Source organism: Paramisgurnus dabryanus, chromosome 20, assembly GCF_030506205.2.
Source record: "Paramisgurnus dabryanus chromosome 20, PD_genome_1.1, whole genome shotgun sequence".
Lineage (NCBI taxonomy): Eukaryota > Metazoa > Chordata > Actinopteri > Cypriniformes > Cobitidae > Paramisgurnus > Paramisgurnus dabryanus.
Window position 1 is genome coordinate 24375223 of NC_133356.1, and position 22072 is coordinate 24397294.

At 38.1% G+C, this 22072-nt stretch overlaps 1 protein-coding gene and 1 long non-coding RNA gene across 22 annotated transcripts in view; one reads left to right on the plus strand and one right to left on the minus strand.

The window, feature by feature from the left end:
- kcnma1a (potassium large conductance calcium-activated channel, subfamily M, alpha member 1a) overlaps positions 1–22072 on the minus strand; it is a 279908-nt gene that overhangs the window by 191482 nt on the left and 66354 nt on the right. The window lies entirely within an intron of this gene.
- On the plus strand, positions 4596–7923 carry LOC135786471 (uncharacterized). Its single transcript, XR_010546940.1, has 3 exons — positions 4596–4691; positions 4758–4857; positions 7825–7923. It is a non-coding gene; the product is annotated as an uncharacterized lncRNA (long non-coding RNA).

Genomic DNA, 22072 nt, shown 5'->3' on the forward strand with positions numbered 1-22072 from the left:
TCTGTCAGTCATTTGTAAAGAGGAGCAGCACGGCAGATGGATTAGTGCGGTCAGTTAATTAATACTGCTTGCTTAATTTCATGTTACTGATTAAGTGTTTATACCTAACGTTAGATGAGATGTTGGTGTTTTATTGCTCGCGAATTTGCAATAACTGCATTTATCAGGCAATCACACGTTACGTCACACGCTGCTTGTACCTGCGGTCCCTCGCGCTGTATCCACGATTTAAAGCGGAATAAAACTCTTAACTCCTAAGTTTGTAAGAAAAAGTCAAGCAGTGTAAATTGTTGGCATGTGCTATTTGAATTGAAATGAAGTGTAATGGTGTTGTTTTGCTTACTTCTCTTGATGAAAAATTAGCAAGTTTAATGGAACTTGAAAATATTAGTTATATAATGTGCTCTTGTTTTCAGTGTATTTTTATAAATCTTTTGTAATGTCTTTGTTATCAGAGCCCTTCAAATTAAATATAGTGATGTGATCTTGTCAATGCTGAGATTTCAATGCATCAACAGCCATTAGATCTGTCTGGATCAGGTAATGTTGTGACATGTTTACCCTGATATTTCACAGTATATACTTAAATGCATTATGCAAGTTTATGCATTACATTCTGATAAAGGTCATCATTTATAGAATTCTCTTTTACAATTGCACTAACTTTACTTTTTTATATGTTGTCAGGATTGAACAAGAAACAGACAGCAGGAGTTGTCAGGTCAGAAACGTGATGACACACAAACATAAGAAACTTCACAGGTGAGCTTTTTAAATACACCTGCTACTTGTTTCTCAGTACTGGTTTATCATTGTCATTAGGAAAATATAAGAAAATAATTCAGGATGCAATGGTCACTGTTCAGCACAGCACTTAATTGCAACGAAGCACTTAACTGCTCATGCTATCATGTATTCTGTTGTGCTATCTGTCGTTTTCTGTGCTTTTCACTGCTTCTATTTATGTAAAGCTGCTTTGAAACAATTGACTTTTGTGAAAAGCGCTATATAAATAAAATTGAATTGAATTGAATTGAATTGAATTAATTTCTTCTGTCACTATACCCTCTATAGCAGGGATGGGCAACTTCGGTCCTGGAGGGCCGGTGTCCTGAAGAGTTTAGCTCCAACTTGCCTCAGCACACCTGCCTAAAAGTTTCTAGTGTGCTTAGTATGACCTTAATTGGCTGCTTCAGGTGTGTTTAATTATGGTTGGAGCTGAACTCTGCAGGACACCGGCCCTCCAGGACCGAAGTTGCCCATCCCTGCTCTATAGTATATATGTTTTAGACCCTTCGTTTTCAATAGACAGAGCCAGAAGTGAATTCATAGTTCAGAGTGGATGTTGATGCAAGTTTTAAAGAGGCTTCATATTGACATACAAAATGGATCTTTGTGGTTGTGTACATAACAGCAGTTCTTTCTTTCTTATCTTTATTAGGACTGTGACAGTGACAGTATTTTACCACCGCGATGGTAATGCACCAATTCATGCATACATATATTTTGAAATATAAAAATGTTAACAAAGATCAGATATGATGTTTCTTAAAAAACGTGTGTGTTCATAGTAGGGCTGTGCAAAAAATCGACTGCGATTATCATGCGCGTGTCATCAGTAAAGCCGGTTCCGTGATTAGAAGTAAATCGCCATCAGCTGCTTTCAGATGGAGCCGCATTTATTACACAGACCCGTAGTTCACCGAGAAGCTAGGCAAAATCGCATAGAAAATCGGAATCGATTTTCCTCGATTATGAACCCGATTTTGCCTAGCTTCTCGGTGAACTACGGGTCTGTTTAATAAATGCCGCTCCATCTGAAAGCAGCTGATGGCGATTTAATACTAATCACCGAAACGGCTTTACTGATGACACGCGCATGATAATCGCAGTCGATTTTTTGCACAGCCCTAGTTCATAGGCGGCAATGTCTTTTTCTGCCGGTGGGTGCTCATCACAACCTCAAGCTTTACCTAGCAACGCCAGGTGCTCTGGAGCGCTCAAAAGCTTTGAAGAGGTGGAAAGCGGTGCGGTCACGTTTTTGTGTGATTTTAGACACAAATTGTGAAGTTAAAGGTAATGTTTTTCCTGTGTTTTTGATTGTGTTCATGTTTTGTTTGTAAAAAACCTGTATTTTTCACACAATTTATTGTATAGCGCTGTTTTTACTATCCTCAAAACTGGGTGATGTCTTCCTTGTTCTAAGAAGTCCCTCCTTCAGAAATATGTAAAGAGTTTTGATTGTGTAGTTTGTTTAGTGTGTTGTGATTCGACAGCAGCTTAGCTTAGCCAGAGCTAGGGCTGCACAATTAATCGCACGTGATTGTCTTGCGCATCTCGTCAGTAAAGCCGGTTTCTTGATAAGTAATAAATCACCATCAGCTGCTTTCAGATAGAGCGCCATTTACTAAACAGAGCCATAGTTCACTGACAAAAGGGGAAATATTGCATTCATAATCGGCAATGATTTCCCCTTTTATCAGTAAACTACGGCTCTGTGTAGTAAATGGCGCTCCATCTGAAAGCAGCTGATGCTGATTTATTACTAATCAAGGAACCGGCTTTACTGACGAGATGTGCGTGACAATCGTGTGTGATTTAATCGTGCAGCCAGAGCCATTTGAGCTTAGCTGGCGTCTGACGTGTTCCTGTGGGCGGAGGTTAGTCAATGCTCGTCATTCAACCAGGAAGTAGAGGGCTGTAGTACAAACTGGCTGTTCGCTGTAGGGTTTGAAAGGGGAACATATCGCTTGGCAGTGAACTTAGAGCATAAATAATACCTTAGCTCAAACAGCAACATTAAACACGAACTAAAGTTGCGATCAGGAAAAACGGTACCTTTAAAGGGATAGTTCGGACAAAATTTATATTTAACCCATGATTTACTCACCCCGAAGCCATCCGAGATGCATATGTCCATCATTTTTCAGACTATGACATTTTCAGTTATTTTAGAAAATGTTTTAGATCTTTCAGTTAATCAAATGTGAAGTTATGGGGTCCACGACCTTCAAGTCCAAAAAGTGTGCATCCATCCTTCACAAAATAAATCCAAACGGCTCCACGATGATAAACAAAGTCCTTCTGAGGGTAATCCGTGCAGTTTCGTTGTAGAAATATCCACATTTAAAACTTTATAAACCAAAATAACTTGCATCCGGTAATGCTGCCATCTTAGTCGCGTCTGCATTCAAGATCAGAGCTTTACGCAGCGTACGGAGGTTACACTGCTGCTGCTCTGTGCCCCCGCCCTCCGAATTTATCATACGTCACTAAGAAAAGTGCGTACACTACGTTAATACTCTCTCCTGAATACAGAGGAGTCTAAGATTGCGGCGCTACCAGAAGGTAGTTATTTTGGTTTATAAAGTTTAAATATGGATATTTCTACAACAGCACCGCGCGGATTACCATCAGAAGGCCTTTATTTATCATCCTGGAGCTGTTTGGATTTATTTTGTGAAGGATGGATGCACATTTTTTGGACTTGAAGGTTGTGGACCCCGTAACTTCACATTTAATTAACTGAAAGATCTAAAACATTTTCTTTTTTTGTTTTTTGTTTGTCTGAAAAACGATGGACACATGCATCTCGGACAGCTTGAAGGTGAGTAAATCATGGGTTTAATATCATTTTTGGCCAAACTATCCCTTTAATGTGAATAAGCTGAGCATATGTGCTTTGCCATTTCACTGGGTGCTTGAGCCGAGCTTCTGAGCACCCACGGTATTGGCGCCTATGTGTGTGTTTATTGTAGCACTTCAATCCATGAAACAAAAAGTGAGAAACCTTATTGGGGTTATAATGTTTCCAGCAGCACTAAAAACATGTTCTGATGGTGTACGGGTAGCGCAGATTAATACTTTTTGCAACCTTGAGTGACCAAGAAAGAATATTTTCCCTTTGTTCTGCTCCCAAGCCACCGGGTCATCACTGATATCAGTTGCAAATAGCGCTCTAACTCTGAATCTGCTGGCTGTTTGCGTTCACACAAACTTGAAGATATCTCGCTGGGGGAGATTGTACTTTATATTTTTCATAGTTTGTGACGTGCACACAACCGCAGGCCGCACTTCACCACCACAGGCCGCACTTTACCACCACAGTGGTTATGAGAACTGTCACAGCCCTAATCTTTATGTATTATGGGTCTTATCATCACTTTTGAAATGATGGTTATGCCCATGAGTTATAAAATTAAAGTTACCACCAACCATTGTAATCCACCACCAAGCTACCATGTTGTAATGGAACCTTACAACATATTTTGTACTTGTTTGGGATTGTATTCAGATCAAATTCTAGTTATCCTAATAATTAAGATGCAGTGTTTTGTATTTCACAATTTTTCTTTTTAAAAGGGGTTTTGACTTGTTTTTTATTTTATTATGTGTTTTATGTTATAGGCAGATCACCATGCAACTTGGTGAAGTCATGTGTCTTTCTAGATGCCCAAATCTGTACCCCTCAAAACGTAAGGAAATAATAGTGTCCCATGACAAAAAAAGGAAACATTCTTAATTTTTTTAATAGTTGTACTTGGGCCACAGTTGTTTGTATGTTTTTGTACTAATGAAATATGTTTTTTTTTTCAGAACTTTATTAAATGCCATGATAGCCAAGATGAGCCTGAAGAGGAGATTTGGGAAGATGCTGTTTCATAAGTCTTTGCTTTGCCAGATTATCTGTGGTAAGTTTGTAAAAAGTATATTAAAAATAGGACAAGAACATCTCCTAATCAAAATTTTTCGATCAGGTTGGGGTGTCTGCCAACGTGATGCCTTGCTGGTCTGGTTTGAGTTTGAAGTCTCTCACAGACAGTCCAGAAGGTCTGGAGTCCATCTTAGCTTTCATTGGTAAGTGACTGCACAAGAGGCTGTTTGACCCACACGTAAGGTAAACAGTCAATGTTTGCATTGCTTAGCATCTCAATTTGGGGGGGGTGGTGAACATATAAAGTCAATATCACCCAAGTATTCAGACCCTTTACTCAGTACTTAGTTAACGCACCTTTTGAAGCAGCTGTTACAGCCTCAGGTCTTTTTGGGTAGGACGCAGCAAACTTTGCAACACCTGGATTTGTTTGGAACCAAACCGTTCAGAAGCACCATTCACTTCCATAGTATTCTTTTATCCTGCTATGGAAGTCAATGGTGTTTCTGGTCAGTTTGGTTACAGACATTCCTCAAAATATCTTTGTTTTTATCAGAACCCTTTAAAGGACAAGTTCGATATTTTACACTTAAAGCCCTGTTACTGCAATTGTTTACATTTTTCCTCATAAATTGATTTTTTGAAATGTTTGCAAATATCATTTTTACATTTATACATAATCAGACCCTTTGCAACAATACCTGAAATTTAGCTCAGGTGTCTCCTATTGGTCTTGATGTTTCTACACCTTAAAGGACAAGTTTGGTATTTTACACTTAAAGCCCTCTTTTCAGATTGTTTATGATAAAATAGAACGGTTTTGACTGAATTTGGACATATGATGTTGGCTTGTGAATTTTCTGGTGTTTGTTGTTTCACCTCCCACCTCTACAATGTATATACACTGTAAAAAATTTATATTTTAAAAAATTGTGGAAACTGAAAGTTAAGTATTGACTCAACATATTGCTTTCAAAAAATTCTCCCCAAACAAAAATATGCATTGTGGTAATTAAAACACAAAGAATTGGCTTAAAGGGATAGTTCGGCCAAAAACGATATTAAACCCATGATTTACTCACCCCCAAGCTGTCCGAGTTGCATATGTCCATCGTTTTTCAGACAAACACATTTTCGGATATTTTAGAAAATATTTTAGATCTTTCTGTTGATTAAATGTAATGTTACGGGGTCCAGCAATAGTCCACGACCTTCAAGTCCAAAAAAGTGCGTCCATCCTTCACAAATTAAATCCAAATGGCTCTAGGATGATAAACAAAGGTCTTCTGTGGGTAATCCGTGCGGTGTTGTTGTAGAAATATCCATATTTAAAATGTTATTAACGTTATAAACTACCTTCCGGTAGCGCCGCCATCTTAGAGTGATGCGCATTCAGGATGAGAGCTTACGCAGCGTACAGAGTTTCTCTGCTGCTGCTCTGTGCCCCCGCCCTCCGAATTTGTCATACGTCACTAAGAAAAGTGCGTACACTACGCTAATACTCTCTCCTGAGTCTAAGATGGCGGCGCTACCGGAAGGTAGTTTATAACATTAATAACATTTTAAATATGGATATTTCTACAACAACACCGCACGGATTACCCTCAGAAGACCTTTGTTTATCATCCTGGAGCTGTTTGGATTTAATTTGTGAAGGATGGACGCACTTTTTTTGGACTTGAAGGTCGTGGACTATTGCTGGACCCCGTAACATTACATTTAATCAACTGAAAGATCTAAAATATTTTATAAAATATCCGAAAATGTGTTTGTCTGAAAAACGATGGACATATGCAACTCGGACAGCTTTTCTGTATGTTTACAATTTTAAGGTATTACAAATAAATAAAAAATGAATAAAATGTTACAAAATAGTTTGTGTGTTTCTTTTTCTATTAGGACAACAGGAAATAAACAATTCAGCATGGTTCCTTACCAATATAATTTTACCAATATACATTTTCAGATTGGGTAAATTAAAAAAAGAATGCTACCACAATTTTAAAAAGTTAATTGGGCAAAAAACATGGTTTCTTATTTTCAATTGGCTCAACCTGTTATTTTCCATTGAGCTAATGTTTAAAGATCGTTGCCACAATTGATAAAATTCCATTCACAGAAAATCTATTGGCCCAAGTTAAAAATGTCAATGTTACCAGTCACTAGAAAATTTTGAGTTAGGGAGGCAAATTTTTTTACAGGGTAGGTGCACAGGAACAATCCTTCCTAAAATGCATTAAACTTTCGTTTACAAAGACGTGAAACTCACCGAGTAGTCAGGGGTGTTCACTGATATGCTTACACAAAAATCGCTGCGAAAGATGCTTTCCAACAGGTGTTTTAGCATTCGTTGTAAACTTGTGGACCTATTTTTCCAAACGCCTCACACCCATACATTCTTCCAGTTGGTGGCGATAATCCGCCTTTGCCAATTGCAAGAATATAAACAAAGTTCCCGGCGCGGAGTAATACCGTACCTCACAGCACATCTAATACAAGTCAATGGAGTTGGACAAAAACTATGATAAAACCTGTTGGAATTTTGCAGCGATTTTTGTGTGAGCATATCAGTGAACACCCCTGACCACTCGGTGAGTTTCACATCTTTGTAAACAAAAGTTTAATGCATTTTAGGAAGGATTGTTCCTGTGCACCTATTTACGCATTATAGAGGTGGGAGGTGATACAAAAAACACCCGAAAATTCACGGGCCAGCATCATATGTCCAAATTCAGTCAAAACCGTTCTATTTTATCATAAACAATCTGAAAACAGGGCTTTAAGTGTAAAATACCAAACTTGTCCTTTAAGGTGTAGAAACATCAAGACCAATAGGAGACACCTGAGCTAAATTTCAGGTATTGTTGCAAAGGGTCTGAATATGTATAATGTAAAAATGATATTTGCAAACGTTTCAAAAAATCTATTTATGAGGGAAAATGTAAACAATTGCAGTATCATGCAACAACATAACAAAATTGAAAAGTGAAGGGGGTCTTAATACTTTCTGAATGCACCGTAGATTATCTTAATTAAAGCTCATTGTCACATTTGTAAACACAACAGCTTTCTTCCTTCATCTTGCCTTAATATGCAATCACTTTTTTTTATACATGGGCTAAAAAAACAGCATTTTTGAAACAAACATGTGGTTTGTTTTTCCTCTTTAGATGCTGTCATCATATTGTTAGTGCATGAGCCAGAAAGGATGTGTGGTGGTGGCCATAAGAAGACTGTCAACTAAACCAACAACAAAATTCATATTTGCAGTAATAAATAAAATGACTTTTAAACATGTTTTTGTTTTCTTATTTTATGATTTTATTCTATATTTGGAATATTCCACTTTTGCACTACTAAGTGGAAACTGTTTGAAAGAGTGTGTTTTTATCCATAAAAGATAAATTTCAACGGTGAATCAACGTTGAAATGCTGGCTGGGATATCAAAATAGCATTAAAATGACATCAACATCATAACATCCTGATGTCAAATAGATGTAGAATTGACATCAAAATGACATCAGCAGAAGTCAAAATCTTGACATCAAATTGACATCAACACTTTGATGTCAAAATGACTTTCATTTTTGACCTATTCTGTGACGTAATTTTGACGTCGATGTTTGATGTCAAATTGATGTTAAATTGACATCAAATGCCCGCTGGGTAGTAGACCATTTTTTGTCGGTGGATAATAATGATTGCCCTTTTCACCAGCTACCACCACAAGTAAATTTCAGATCTGTGGGAAACACTGTATTTAAAAGTTTTATTTAAGATTGTTATGATATTGGGACTATTTCTCCATCCGCTCCTTCAGCTCTGAAGTTCAAATTCGCATGCTGTCCGGTTATAACAAATGTAAAAGATATGAAACATCACTCAACAGCGATATCGATTAAATGCAATCCTAAAATGTGATTTAAAACATAACCCTTTCATTGTTAAGTATGAGAAATTTAAATGAATTAAATCACGTTTAAACGCCACAGAGATATCTGAGCCAGCAGTCGATTTCTGATGCGCTTGCCGAGGTGAGGCCGCGCTGGGCGGGGTGTGAGCGCTTAAGCGCCGGTGATTTTCTGGAGCTCTTCTGGAGCTCATATGGAGCTCCGTCCGAAAGTGTCCGAGCACACTTTTAAATAGACGCTATATTTATAAACCGACCGCATATTTAAACTTTAAGCACATACATTCACGCCTGAACAACTCTTACAAATACATTTTGTGACCAAATAACAGTAATATTTTGAGCATTTTGTTGTCAGGAAAAATAGCTGTCATAAGTCCACATATTTACCTGATTTGTCTTAATTAGTTCAGTCAACACTATCCATTCTGAATGTTGACTGGATTTGAAAATAACCATTCATTTAATGTTTTAAACACAGATTTATCTAGACTTAAAATAATATGTCTTCTCAACTAGCTCAAACAAAAAAATTGGTTTAACTTATATATTTTTGCCCGTCCAACATTTCATTAATTGGATTTCTTACAGTGTAGTCATTTAAAAAGACAGGTCTAACAGTATTGATTAGGTAGAGAAATAGTATCAAATTAATATAACACTGTTTTCATTCTATAAATTAAATATAATTAATCTTTTTAAAGCTATAAAAGTGATTTTCGTTTTGTCTTCTGTAATTTGATTAATATAATGACTCAAACATAAGCATTTCTTATAAGGTGAACTGTCCCTTTAACACCGGAGGAGAAAAGCTGATCTATACACTGACACATATGATCGACTGCTCACTTATAATAAACGACTTTTATTACAAAATAATTTGTGTGTATATCTCCTGTCAAGCCCAAAGAAATTATGTGTTTGCATGATTTTTGAAACGCGCGTTTCCGTGGATGGGCTTTTGAGTTTGTGTCCATGAGTGTGTGCACGTGCCATGTATGCACACAGAAAACAGTTCACTTTAGCGTCTTTGTCGCTCAAATAGTCTAAAATCACTTAAAGGGCGTGTTGCAGGTTAACCACCACTGTTGATTAATGGGTACATAAATCACTCAAGATATGTATATCATTTTTAAAATGTCTCAAAAAAGGTCTTAAAGACCCTTTTTTTTTAATGTTTTTGGTATTAACGGTTTTTTTAAGCAATTCGGCGATGACGTCACGTTGGGTAGAAGTAGATGAAAGCCTCAGCCAGAGCCATAGAAATAGATGAGACATTTATTGCCGTTTTATTAATACTTACGTTTATAATATGGAAATCATATATACATAATAGGAAATATATAATGTGGTATACTGCAAAGTTACCCTGCTAATTATTATTTATGATATATGTGGAGATAAATAAAACTTTGCAAATCTGCTGATTCAATCCATTCATGTCCTGACCACCAGGCTAGAGAGTTTTAAACATCCTTAATCCACACTTACTAGTCTATCATATAATATCTAAAATATATTTTTATGTGAAATAAAAGGAAGTTTTGTTATATTGTTTATGCGATCATAACGAATCACACGATCATTTTACACAGAATCAGCGGTCAGCAGCTGCAGCGGGCTTGAATCCAACCGCATACTGCAATAAACAGGCGTTCGGCGGCTTTTTACATCAAAGGATGACAGGCTAGAAACCAATCACTGATCCCCGTATTTTTATAAATCCTGGACATGATTGGACCGGCCGAACGGGTTGAGCACTTTTATATTTGTTGAGCAGAGAGGCTGCATAGTTTGACCAGCGGGCTGCGGGAACCGGCCGCACATCAGACCGACAGACGGTGTTGCTAATATAACTCCCAATGTATAACTATTATCAGACCGGCCAACCGGGAAAGTCCCGACTCTCCCGACTGAAACTCCGCTACTGGCTGTAGGGAAATGTGTGCGTTTTGATCGGTGTTCGAGGCTCTTACCTCGCGACCAGATGTGACGACGTGACGCCTCACTCAGCTTCCAGGATTTGAGTCATGCTGCCTGAATTCGTTTGTGCTGAAGATCGCATACACCCATTTCAGCAGGATTATGGTCCCCCTCAAACCAGCATGCACGAGTATGTTAATTGTTTGTTTACTTTCTACACGAAGTTATGCTAAGGCTATCTGGCTTTCTGCCTATCTCTCTATACTAGCCCATCTATCTGTCTGTCTGTCTGTCTGTCTATCTATCTGTCTGTCTGTCTATCTATCTATCTGTCGTTCTGTCTATCTAGTCTATCTATGTAGTCTATCTATATCTATGTATTTATCTATAATTTGCATTGATATAATCTTAATATTGTACTTTACTCATCTCTCTAGTCACTCTCAATGCTCTTAAGGCAAATTCTCTCCCCAACGTGACGTCATGCAGTGCGTTGAGGGGGAAAGGAGAATCCTTGCAAACCGCTGTACTTTTTCGTTTTTTATTCCGTTTTATGATAACCAACAACATAAAATACAATGGATAACAATTTAAATGTTTATTATCAACAAGCAAATTGCCCAAATTCGTGGAAAAATTTTACCTGCAAAACGCACTTTAAATGATTATGTAAACGATAAACTTTCTTTATAATTGTATTAGTAAAAGTAAGTTCTTATTAACATCATTTCATGCAGTCTTTTGCAGTTTTACCATATTTTCATTTACATATTTACAGCAGTAGGCTAGTAGACCAATGTGACTTACAAGCGAGGAGTATGTCCATCATTCGTTTCAATCCAATAAAAAAATCTTTTAGGTCACTTTGCAGTGTCAATCTGTGTATATATGTTGTTTTAATTGATTGACAACTCAGAATTCTACAGTTATAGTTTTACAGAGTTTTGTGTCTTACACTTGACTTTACGTCCCAAAGCCACTCTATGCATCTTCAACAAACATGTGTATGACGAAGAACACAGAAAAGGCGGATGACATCACAGTAGCGTGAGAGTGGTTCAAAAGCAGAGTCCTTATAAAATCTTGATTCACTCTCGTGGTACTTTGATGTCACCTGCCTGTCGGTTTTTGTAGCGCGGCATGAACTCAGACAAACCTAATGTCTGGGATACATGTTGGATGACAGCGAAGGACGCATCTACAAACAATGCGTGCATACCCCCCAAAAAAATTCTTATCAAATCTACACAATTCACGTGGGTCACTTGTTTTGACTTCAAAATTTCGCAGAAATGTATGGGGTTTTCATGTATATCGTTTCACTTTAAAAGACATATATTAACCAACCAAAATCATATGGGTTCCTTTCTCTCACAATGAATGGGCTTTAAACAAGTGACCAGTATCTAGAGCCATTGCAAAGCTGAAAGAGCCAGGATATTATTAAATATATCTCTAAATGTTTCTCCTGAAAGAAGAAATACATATATACCTGATGGCTTGAGGATGAGTAAAATATAGGCTCATGTTTAATCTGGAGTGAACTATTCCTTTAACCATCATAATGTTAAAGGAATGTGTATACACATTACAGTGCTACTTTAAAACTATGGCCTGTTACATAAAAAATAATGAGGGAAGAAAACAGAAGCAGCATTTGCTTTCATTATGAGATATGTAACCCATCTTAAGATGAGTCAAAATGTGCTTTATGTGGCAGATAATTACAGGGAAAATTCTCAATGTCACGCTTCACAAAGAATTGACGGCTTTGTCATTAATTTTGTTTAATGTATTGTTTTGATGGATTTTTTCCTGCAATGACAGCTGTTGCCTCCAATGATAAGTATACAGGCAGCAAAAGATTAACTACAAATTAGAAATTGCCCTCCACAGGAACTCATAATCATGAATCCAGACACATTCCATCTCTGCCATTCTCCCGCCGTGGAGCCATACGGACATGCAGGCTCAATCTGAATAGGTGCCCAAAATGAAGTGACAGGGCTAGGAAGCTTGATGGATATATATGTTCAGGGATCACATAGATGCCCTACGGTCATGAGTGGGCCGTTGGACAACATAGCACATTCCTCTATATCTCCCTCTCCCACGCCACACAGAGGTGAAAGTCTGAGGCCCTGAATGTTTACTGCCACTTCTGCACAGGTGGCTTACATACTGTACCCAGACCAGTTCCCAGAGTTCTTGGTGGTGGGGGCTGAAGGCAGAAAAATAACTCTGGGCACATGGCCTGTCTGCACCTGTGAAAGCCACTTGAATGCCCTGACAGATGATAAGCCAACCGAGAGTTGCCTGTTTAGTGGGATGAGTACTTGCTATCTAATGGGGGTTTCCATCTGTGACTTCCAATTTTTGTAATGATTTTTTGTATTTGTTGGTCTTTGGGTGTTACAACTCTGTTTTTAACATCTTGCATAAATATGTAATATAAAATATTTATTATTAAAAACATACAGTAATAGAAAGTGGTAAGATACACTTTAAGAAATGCTGGGTTGTCATTAATCAGACACTATAGAGAGACTAATATCATCACCACCAGTAAATGTGTCTAACCTCTAAAATTGTAGTAGCTTTTCCAGTGGGTGTCTTATGTTGTGTTTACACGAGCCGCGGTAGAGGCGGCAAGCGTGGGTGATTTACATGTTGAGTCAATGCAAAGACGCGATTAGGCATCCTGGGGCACGTTACACGCTGTAAGCACGTCGCGAAATGAGCCGAATTGAGCGTTGCCGCGGGAAACATGCGAGTTGAAAAAACTGAACTTCGGCGGTTTTCCGCGACGGGTTAACCAGGAAGTGAGTGGAGTGGTGGAGTCGCAGAAGCCCCTCCCATGACGCAAATTTTCATGTGAATGTCTCGAATGACTAGAATTTCACGTGGGGCTTTCACGCGCGAATGAAGCAGTGAACTCAAATGTTCAAGCGTCCAACTACGTGCGAATAGCGCGTTTTTGCCGCCTCTACCGCGGCTGGTGTGGACGCAGCATTATAGTATCTTCTGAGGCTAACCTTCTCAATTCATCCTGAGCCCTCTGGTGTCAGAAAGAGCAGGAACCCGGTGTAATCCCTGCATCCCAAGACAGCTAATAAAGCTGTCTGAAGTATGAAGACTAACATATCTAAACCAATAAGTAAAGGTATGAAAAGACTCATTTGGGAGCTGTTGCTAAGCTTCAATTAACAAAATCCCATCTTCCACCATTATAAGACCGATGAGCAGCTTGAGGTAAAAGGCAAGTCTTTGTTATTAGGGTTCCTGATGCCCCACAAATGTAGAGAAAAGATAAATCACATTTACAGACCAAGCCTGGCGCTAAGCAATTCTTTATGACAAAACCAAAGTCTTGTTTAGGTGCTTTTCTGCACAATGAATGGGATGAAGCATATAAATACAGCAACATGCTGCATCAGCCATCTGGGAGTTCAGCGTTCGTGGTTTATCAAAACAAGAAAATAGACAAATACAAAAGACAGAGTGCCTACTTAGCCTACGGGTATATTAATCATGAATATAGTATTTATCCTGCCAGAAGCAGAAAGGTTATTACTAAGTGTGAATGATCGATAGGAGAGTCATGATGTCCATATAACAACCAATGATGCATGACATGCGCTGCCATTATAAAGGTGAAATGTTGACTATAATGCGACAAAGGCTTGAAATCCATTGCAAGTGGAAGAATAATTCTTATTTAGACATCCATAATTCAGCATCATCCGAGGAGACACTACAATAGGTGAACTTGGATAGATCTTGTAATTAAATGTCTCCCTTCGGGACATACCTGACATCTTAACACCCTCAAAGTCATCAAGCAATTCTAATACACTACAGAATATAAGGGCATGTGCCTCAGCTTTCATTTCCACAATGTTACCCTTCACACCCGCATAATACGTCTACCTGCACAGACACGTGCTGGTCACCTTCATCTGTCTTGTTGTTTACCCCGGGCCAGAGCGCTCGAGGAAGCAGAGCGGAAAAAGACAATTCTCTTATTGTCTCGTAGGATCTAAACACCCTGCCAGTTCTGCACATCAGAATGACAGAGCTGAGGTAAACCGCTGTTGCCATGGTTACCGGCCAGGCACAGCATCCACAGATGCTCATTGCGATTTTAAGCTGCAAAAAGCACCCCGATAGAGAGCATTAGACCATAGATCCGCCTACATAGACACACACGCATTCGCATACGTACGTATTACCTCTGCAGCACAGCTGCGTATATACACGGACACCTACACATATATTCACTTACTCTACTAGTACCACAATGCAACATACTGTATGTGCTGTGCATTTTACATATCCAATTGGTTACGTTTGTTCCTGTATAGCTCAGAGTAGCAAGAGATCATGGGTTCGAACCCTGATTTAAAAAATGTATACCTTGTAATAGGTCACTTTGGCCAAATGGATGAATGTAATGTAATGTAAATGTTAGGTTTGTCAAGTAGTGCGGCTTGTTTGTGTATTATATTCAGACTGACCAGGAATACTGCTATGCACTTTGGCATCGCTAAATTTAAAGGCGGGGTGCATGATTTTTGTTAAACACTTTGGAAAAGGGAGTCGGGCAGAGTACCAAAACACACTTGTAACCAATCAGCAGTAAGGGGCGTGTCTACTAACCAACATCATTGCCTGGGTATGTGTGGGGCGGGTCTATCAAAAGAAGGTCCAGATTCTATTCGAGTAGGGGCGTGTTTGTTTAGGTGATTTCAAATATCAACATTGGCTTTAAGAGATCATGAACCTCGCCTTTAAGTCAATACCACTGTATTAATATGTTGGTACTATAATAATACCATGTTTTTGCACGAAAACATTTACATAAAAATGGTAATCATTCAGTATTAAAGTACCATAATATTAATATATGTTTCTATCATTGTACCATGGTTACGGCACAGCACCTTTTCATCTCACTACTAAGAAAGACAGGCTGATGAAAGCATTGCTCATTTTCAGAAATTGATGAAATTCTCATGGGATTTGTGCAGCTCTGGTGTAATGAAGGCTCTATCTCCTGCTAAATATCCACCACATCAAAAATAAGCTCTGTGAAACTCATTTTCGCTTGTGTATATAAAACAGTTGTTTGTAGAGCCTAAGCATGACATTACAGATTGTTGGAACAGAACAAGTGTATCTGTATTTGTACATAATGAATAGCAGAGGTGGGACCGAGTCATTGTTTTGCAAGTCACAAGTAAGTCAGTCTTTGCATTCAAGTCTCGAGTCAAGTTCTGAGTCAAGACAGGCAAGTCCAAGTCGAGTTGCAAGTCATCAACAAGTCATTAGTGCTCTTTGTCTAAATTAGTATCAGTATTAATAATCATATCACATTTATATGAAGTATTTATTAATTATATTAATTTATATAAACCCATCTAGTTATAAGGAACTTGGGACTTGAGTAGAGTCAAGTTGCAAGTCATGTGACTTGAGTACACATCCTTGATGGATAGGATGTGAATTGAGAAATGAAAAATGGTAATTCAGAATTGTACTAATTCTGTTATTTTAAGTAAAAACCCATACCATATATATTTATTAACCATGTTTATTATTTTTGTTTTGTTTTTACAATGTGCTACCAGTTAGTCACAAAGCATGAGTAACACATTTTAAATGTATGAGTCTGATTATGTCTTTTGCCTGATTCAATAATAAGAGCAAATTTGTCTGTACACCATTCAGATCTTTTTACTGTATGCTTGTGTGCAACCAATGATGACAACACAACATAAGGCCAATGTGTTTCGTAAATTGCCTTGTTTCACAGTGCTCAGTTCTATCTCATTAGGCATTATGGGCCAGTTAACAGTTTCAAGGTATACAAAGGTTTTAAAGAGTCAAGGTTTCAAAACCGCTAAAATATCGAATGTATGAGCTGTGTTGACATAAAAAAATATATTTTGAAAGAATTTTATAATTTAAAGGCTTTATTTTTACCTAGCATACATGTTGTATGTTGCTTAAAAATAAAATGTATTGTGTACAGTAAAAAGTTGTTGTTTGTATACACAAAGTCAAAGTTTATTTATAAGTAACTTTTTTTAAAACATCATTTGTTTATCCAAGTGCTGTACATAAAAATAAAATATAATACTAAGCGTGCCGCCCTGAAAATTGAAGCCAAAATATCTCGAACGACCCCCAGTGACTGATCCTAGTATAGGTCATAAATACTAGGACCCCGCCTCCCCCATGTTATTCAATGGGACTTGAGACCAACTAAACAATTTAATTAACACTTCAAATATCTTTTTTTCTAAAGCTGTTTTCTGTCATTTACTGTAGTTTTTATCACGCTGATGTAAATTGATGTAAAAGTAACTTTACTTTCTGCTCACTACTGCGCAGGACTGGTCCCAAAATCGCTACTGCGTAGACTCAAGACCCAAGATGTCAGCGCCAATTTGGGACACTGGCGGCTTTACATTTCATGATGTTTTATTAACAAGGTTCGGGAGGAGCACGATCAGATAATTAACTAATCAAGCACAGGTGCATCTAATTTGGTAATCAGCCAAACACTACATATACAGACATCCTACCTACCTCAGTCTATTGAGATCATTTTCGGATATCCCTCCACCACCCCAATTCGCCACTTTAATCTGTTCTATCCCAGTTTGGGATGGGGGAGTTCTCCGGGTTCGGGCCATACCCCGGATTCGGAGTTCGAGCTTCACTCCGGATCCTGAGCCCTCCCCCAGGACAGCACGCCAAAATATGCTTACTTTCGCAATCAGATTAGATGTAAGGGCGAACTCGTGAAACCAATGGAAGAGAGCGAACGGCGTCATCCATCTTTTTTACAATCTATGTATAATATGCAGACATTTGAAAATAATTTAAATAATTTTATCTTTACTGTAAATTAAATGTAAAGCTGTGAAATAAAAATATTTTTCACACATTCCTTATGCATTATCACTGTGCATTATACATATTTCTTTTATGAAAGAAAGAAAAAAAAGAAAAACAGCTGGTGGATAAATGCTTATGTCTCAGTCACAGCCATGGCACAATACTCCCATTCATACTATTGCATTATGTTCTAGCTATAGCTCGAAAATGGGTCAGACCTTAAATAAAATGTCACTCTCTTAAAGAAAGGGTCATTAGAAGGCCACATAAAGGGGAAAGATATATAGGTGCATATAAATGCAAGTGTGCACAAACATTCCCTTAAAAATGAAGTGAAAGTGATGTATTCGCCAATTTATGCTAACCCATACTTGGAATGTGACCTCTGCATTCAACCCATCCAGTGAGAAGTGAACACATGCACTGGAAGTCATGGACAAACACACCCGGAGCAGTGGGCAGCTATCCCTGCAGCACCCGGGGAGCAATGGGGTTAAGGTGCCTTGCTCGACGGCACATTAGTCACAACCCGTAGGCCTTGAGCCTCGAACCAATTCATTTTGTGGACATATCCGCAATGTTCACTTGTTTGAATCAGAAGTTAATACTGACAATTTCTCATGTAAACACAGCAATGTTTTGATAGAGCTATGGTGTTTACAATCCTTAGAAAGTCAATCTATGACTGGCTTACTGTAATCTGCAAATTAAACTCTGAATATGCAAAAATAACTATCTTACCCCATTAGGTTATTTAGACACAAATGTCTGCTTTGAGCACACATGTACTTGCTAGAACTATAGATATAATCCCAACCAATACCATCACACAGGATCTGCACAGGTTACGTCAACATAACTTTCACATCAGTGAAGTAACCCATCACATGTCCAAACACGAGTATTTAGACCTCACTCATGCTTTAGTTGTACTGACAACACTGTTAGCGATCAGCCATGCACTGCATCAGAAACACTAGACTAAGGTCCCTGTTTGCCACTCTGGTCATGTGCATGGGTCACTCTCCCTGAAAGATGAGATACAGAACTGGGATATAAATATTCAAGACAAAATAAATTAAGGTCGGAACGTTATTGAGTAAATCAAATTCATGTTAAGCTTTCAGGAGTGCAGATGCACCAGAGTGGAAAACCACAAAGCAAACCAGATTTGGTTCATAAAATTAGCCCTGCTCTCATCTGCATAACGTTCCAAAAGTAAATGATCTTCATTATGTGTTCAACAGACTCAATTGTTCATAGTTAATTGACCCGTCCTTGTCTAGAGCTGTGCGGGTACTAACAGCTGTTATCACAAACGCCACCCACACGACTCGCATTCGGTATTACTGCTGTCCCAAATGTCCAGAACCATACACTATGTGATGAATACAGATGAAATGGTTTTAAACAAAATATCCATGCAATAGGGCTGGGCGATTCGTCCCCATAAAAAAATCTGAGATTTTTTTATAAAAAACTCGATTTACGATTCGAATCGATTTTTTTTCCCCGACCCCATTTAAAACAAAATAATTGCAAACTGTATATATTTTTAAAATATATATTTATTATATTTAATTAAAATGCATCAACAAAAAATTGGGAAGGAATGAAGATTGGCGAATGCAAAATGTATGTCAGTGTTTCCCACAGATCTGAAATTTACTTGTGGTGGTAGCTGGTGAAAAGGGCAATCATTATAATCCACCGACAAAAAATGGTCTACTATACATGTGACACAGAACTAATAATGTGTGACACAACACAATACTTTGAATTATTGAACATTAATATTAATTTCACATTATAGTTCATTAATCTAACCACCCCAAACTTTCTTTGTCATGAACAAAGCTGACACTGTTTGTCAAAGCACCACGAAAACACTTTCTGTTTTTGCACTGGTATATGAAGCAATTTGACGACCCCTTTTATCAAACTCAATATATACAATACTATGTACAGTATATTAAAAGACAGTGCAGGTCTATAGATTATAAATGTGACTGATGTTATAATGGTAATAATTTCTAGAGATAGGCACTTTTACTGCTTCTGCTTTCTATTTCTCTTTTGCCGATTAAAAAAGCTTAATCCACTCATTATTTCAGATTTAAAAGTTTACTTGCTGTCCTGATGACAGACTTTACATTACAGCTTAGCGTTTTTTTATATCCTGAGTCAGCTTTAGCTTTGCTCGTTCAGTGCAATTGGCTTGACATTAGCACTGCTTTTTGCTACAATCTCTGTGCAAACTTTTTAGATTTTAGAAAATATATGGTCTATTAATAGTATAGATTAGATTATAAAAAAATGGATTAAAGAAAATGCAGCGCGTGGGCGCAACAAGAGCCAGTTGTCATCACCATAGAAACCGGAGGCACGCTGAAACTTCACTCGAGCTTTAGGTAGCGCTCACGGCAGTTCTCCGGTCGAATCGGGTTTTACACACAATATTAATCATACTTGGGACTCAAAGTAATAAACTAGGACCGACCCGGACCAGACTGACCATTTCTAATATAAACCCGGAACCGTACGGATCCTCTCAGGGAAGAAAGACCTCTAATGGTAAAACTCTGCTCAAGTTCAGAAACATAAAGGATACAATGTGACACTGAGCTTGCTTCGCGTCGCACCCAATTCATTGAGAAACGAAGAGCACGTGAACGGACACTCAACGGGAGAGACACAACGTGCTTGCACGCAAAATGAAGCCAACTTGGATGCTATAAACACATATGCACATAAGCATATGCGACCATTTTGGTCGCAGTGTAGTTCCCTGGCTCCTCAGTTACCTCAGCATGTGCTGCAGTTGATCCAGTTTGCCGCGCTGGATGATGAGTTTATGATGCGCTGGATAATGAGTTTATGACGCGTGCATCTTCACGGGCTCTCTCAACAAAACACGGGTCATCCAGTCGAGTTCAGAAAATACGGAAATTCGTAAAGTGATTTTTTTTCCTGGGCGGGTCCATTTTACCTGGGCGGAATGCCCAGTAGAGCCTATGTTTGGGAAACACTGTATGTACTGCTCTATACTGCAGAGGGGGAGAAAAAAAATCTAAAAAAATCGATTTTTTTAAAATATGAATCGATTTGACCTGCCAACTCGATTTTAAAATCAAATCGATTTTTTTCCCAGCCCTACCATGCAATCATATGGGAATAATTGTGACAAACACATTCATACTATCCTGGGAACCAACATTGTGCCAACAGAGACCCAGCAGCATGATAAATATTTTATGACAATTCCAAGTAATCAGCAACATGCATATTATTATTTAAAACAGCACAAACAATACATTTTAATTTCTGAAAATGTGTAAATATGTGCATCATTTGTAATTTGATTTATAGACGGTTTCAGCAGTAACAACATATATAAACGGCTTTAGTGGAACAAACGTAACTTCAGGTAAACTTATGCACAGAATCAATAACAATAAAGTCCTTGAGTATTTTTTCTGATAACAAGCAAAATAAACAAGTAGATGACCTTAGATTAAATTATAACTAAAGCATATCAAAAATGACACTTAGGTAACTTTACTGTGTAAAATGTATGTATACAATGTTAACTACAGATCGGGTGGCAAACCTCTCTTCACATAGCAACAATCCATGATTGTCATCTCCCCTCATCTTTAGAAAAACAAAACATTTGTTTTTAATTTTGACAATGTATTTGTTCCAGAGTTCAGTTTAGCAGTGAGCCAGCCAGACCAATAAACAAACAGAAACTAGAAGTTAAATTCCGCCCAAACGCGTAACTGCAACAAACCGTATGCATCCGATAAAAACATCTATCCACCTTATTTTTGATGTAAATGCGGGCGCCGCCATCTTTGAGCTCATATGTGTAAATCTTCTGGTGAGCCACTAAAGCCAATGGTAGTCCTATTGCGAGGGATACGATAGGGTGACCATACATGCCATTCTTCCCGAACACGTCCTGGGCAGGATTTCGGTGTTCGTCTTCCGGATGTCGCATTTGTCGACCGCATACGTCATAGAGGAATATTATTATTATTATTATTATTATTATTATTATTACAGAAAAGCAACCGTTACATTTTTAGGTAAGAATGAAACTACGATTGTATGTCTTATGTTTTTAACTGCATGACGAATGCGGTCACCAAATACGACTTCCGGAAGCCGTACCGAAATCCGGGCCAGGACGGCTCCGGGAAGAATGGCAGGTATGGTCACCAAAGGATACGAGTCTGCCGTTTTAACTGGCATTTTAACCCTCTGGGGTCCGACCATTTTGGGACACTGTCAGAGGTTCTGACTTGCGCTTACATTTGGTATTTTTTCAGTTGCTTTAAAACATAATAATGGCAAGTGTCTCATACCACTGTGTTCAGCACAAACTTCAGACTTTTTAAACCATAACCTGAAAAGGTTAAAAACAAGAAGTCTCTGTATATTCCATGTATTAAACACTCGGATGCGCGGCTTGCATGCTCCTCTCAACCAGAAAAAGCGAGCGTATAGCACTGTTGTTTGTTTCAACTACTTAAAATCACTTAATTTAATACTGCAGTGCTTAAATACGTGTACAAATGTTAAGCTTTTTTGACCACGTGCACAGCAACGTGACGTGGGCGAGTAACCTCGAATGAGAAAATACTATGAGTTAAGTATGTGAGCTCAATCTACA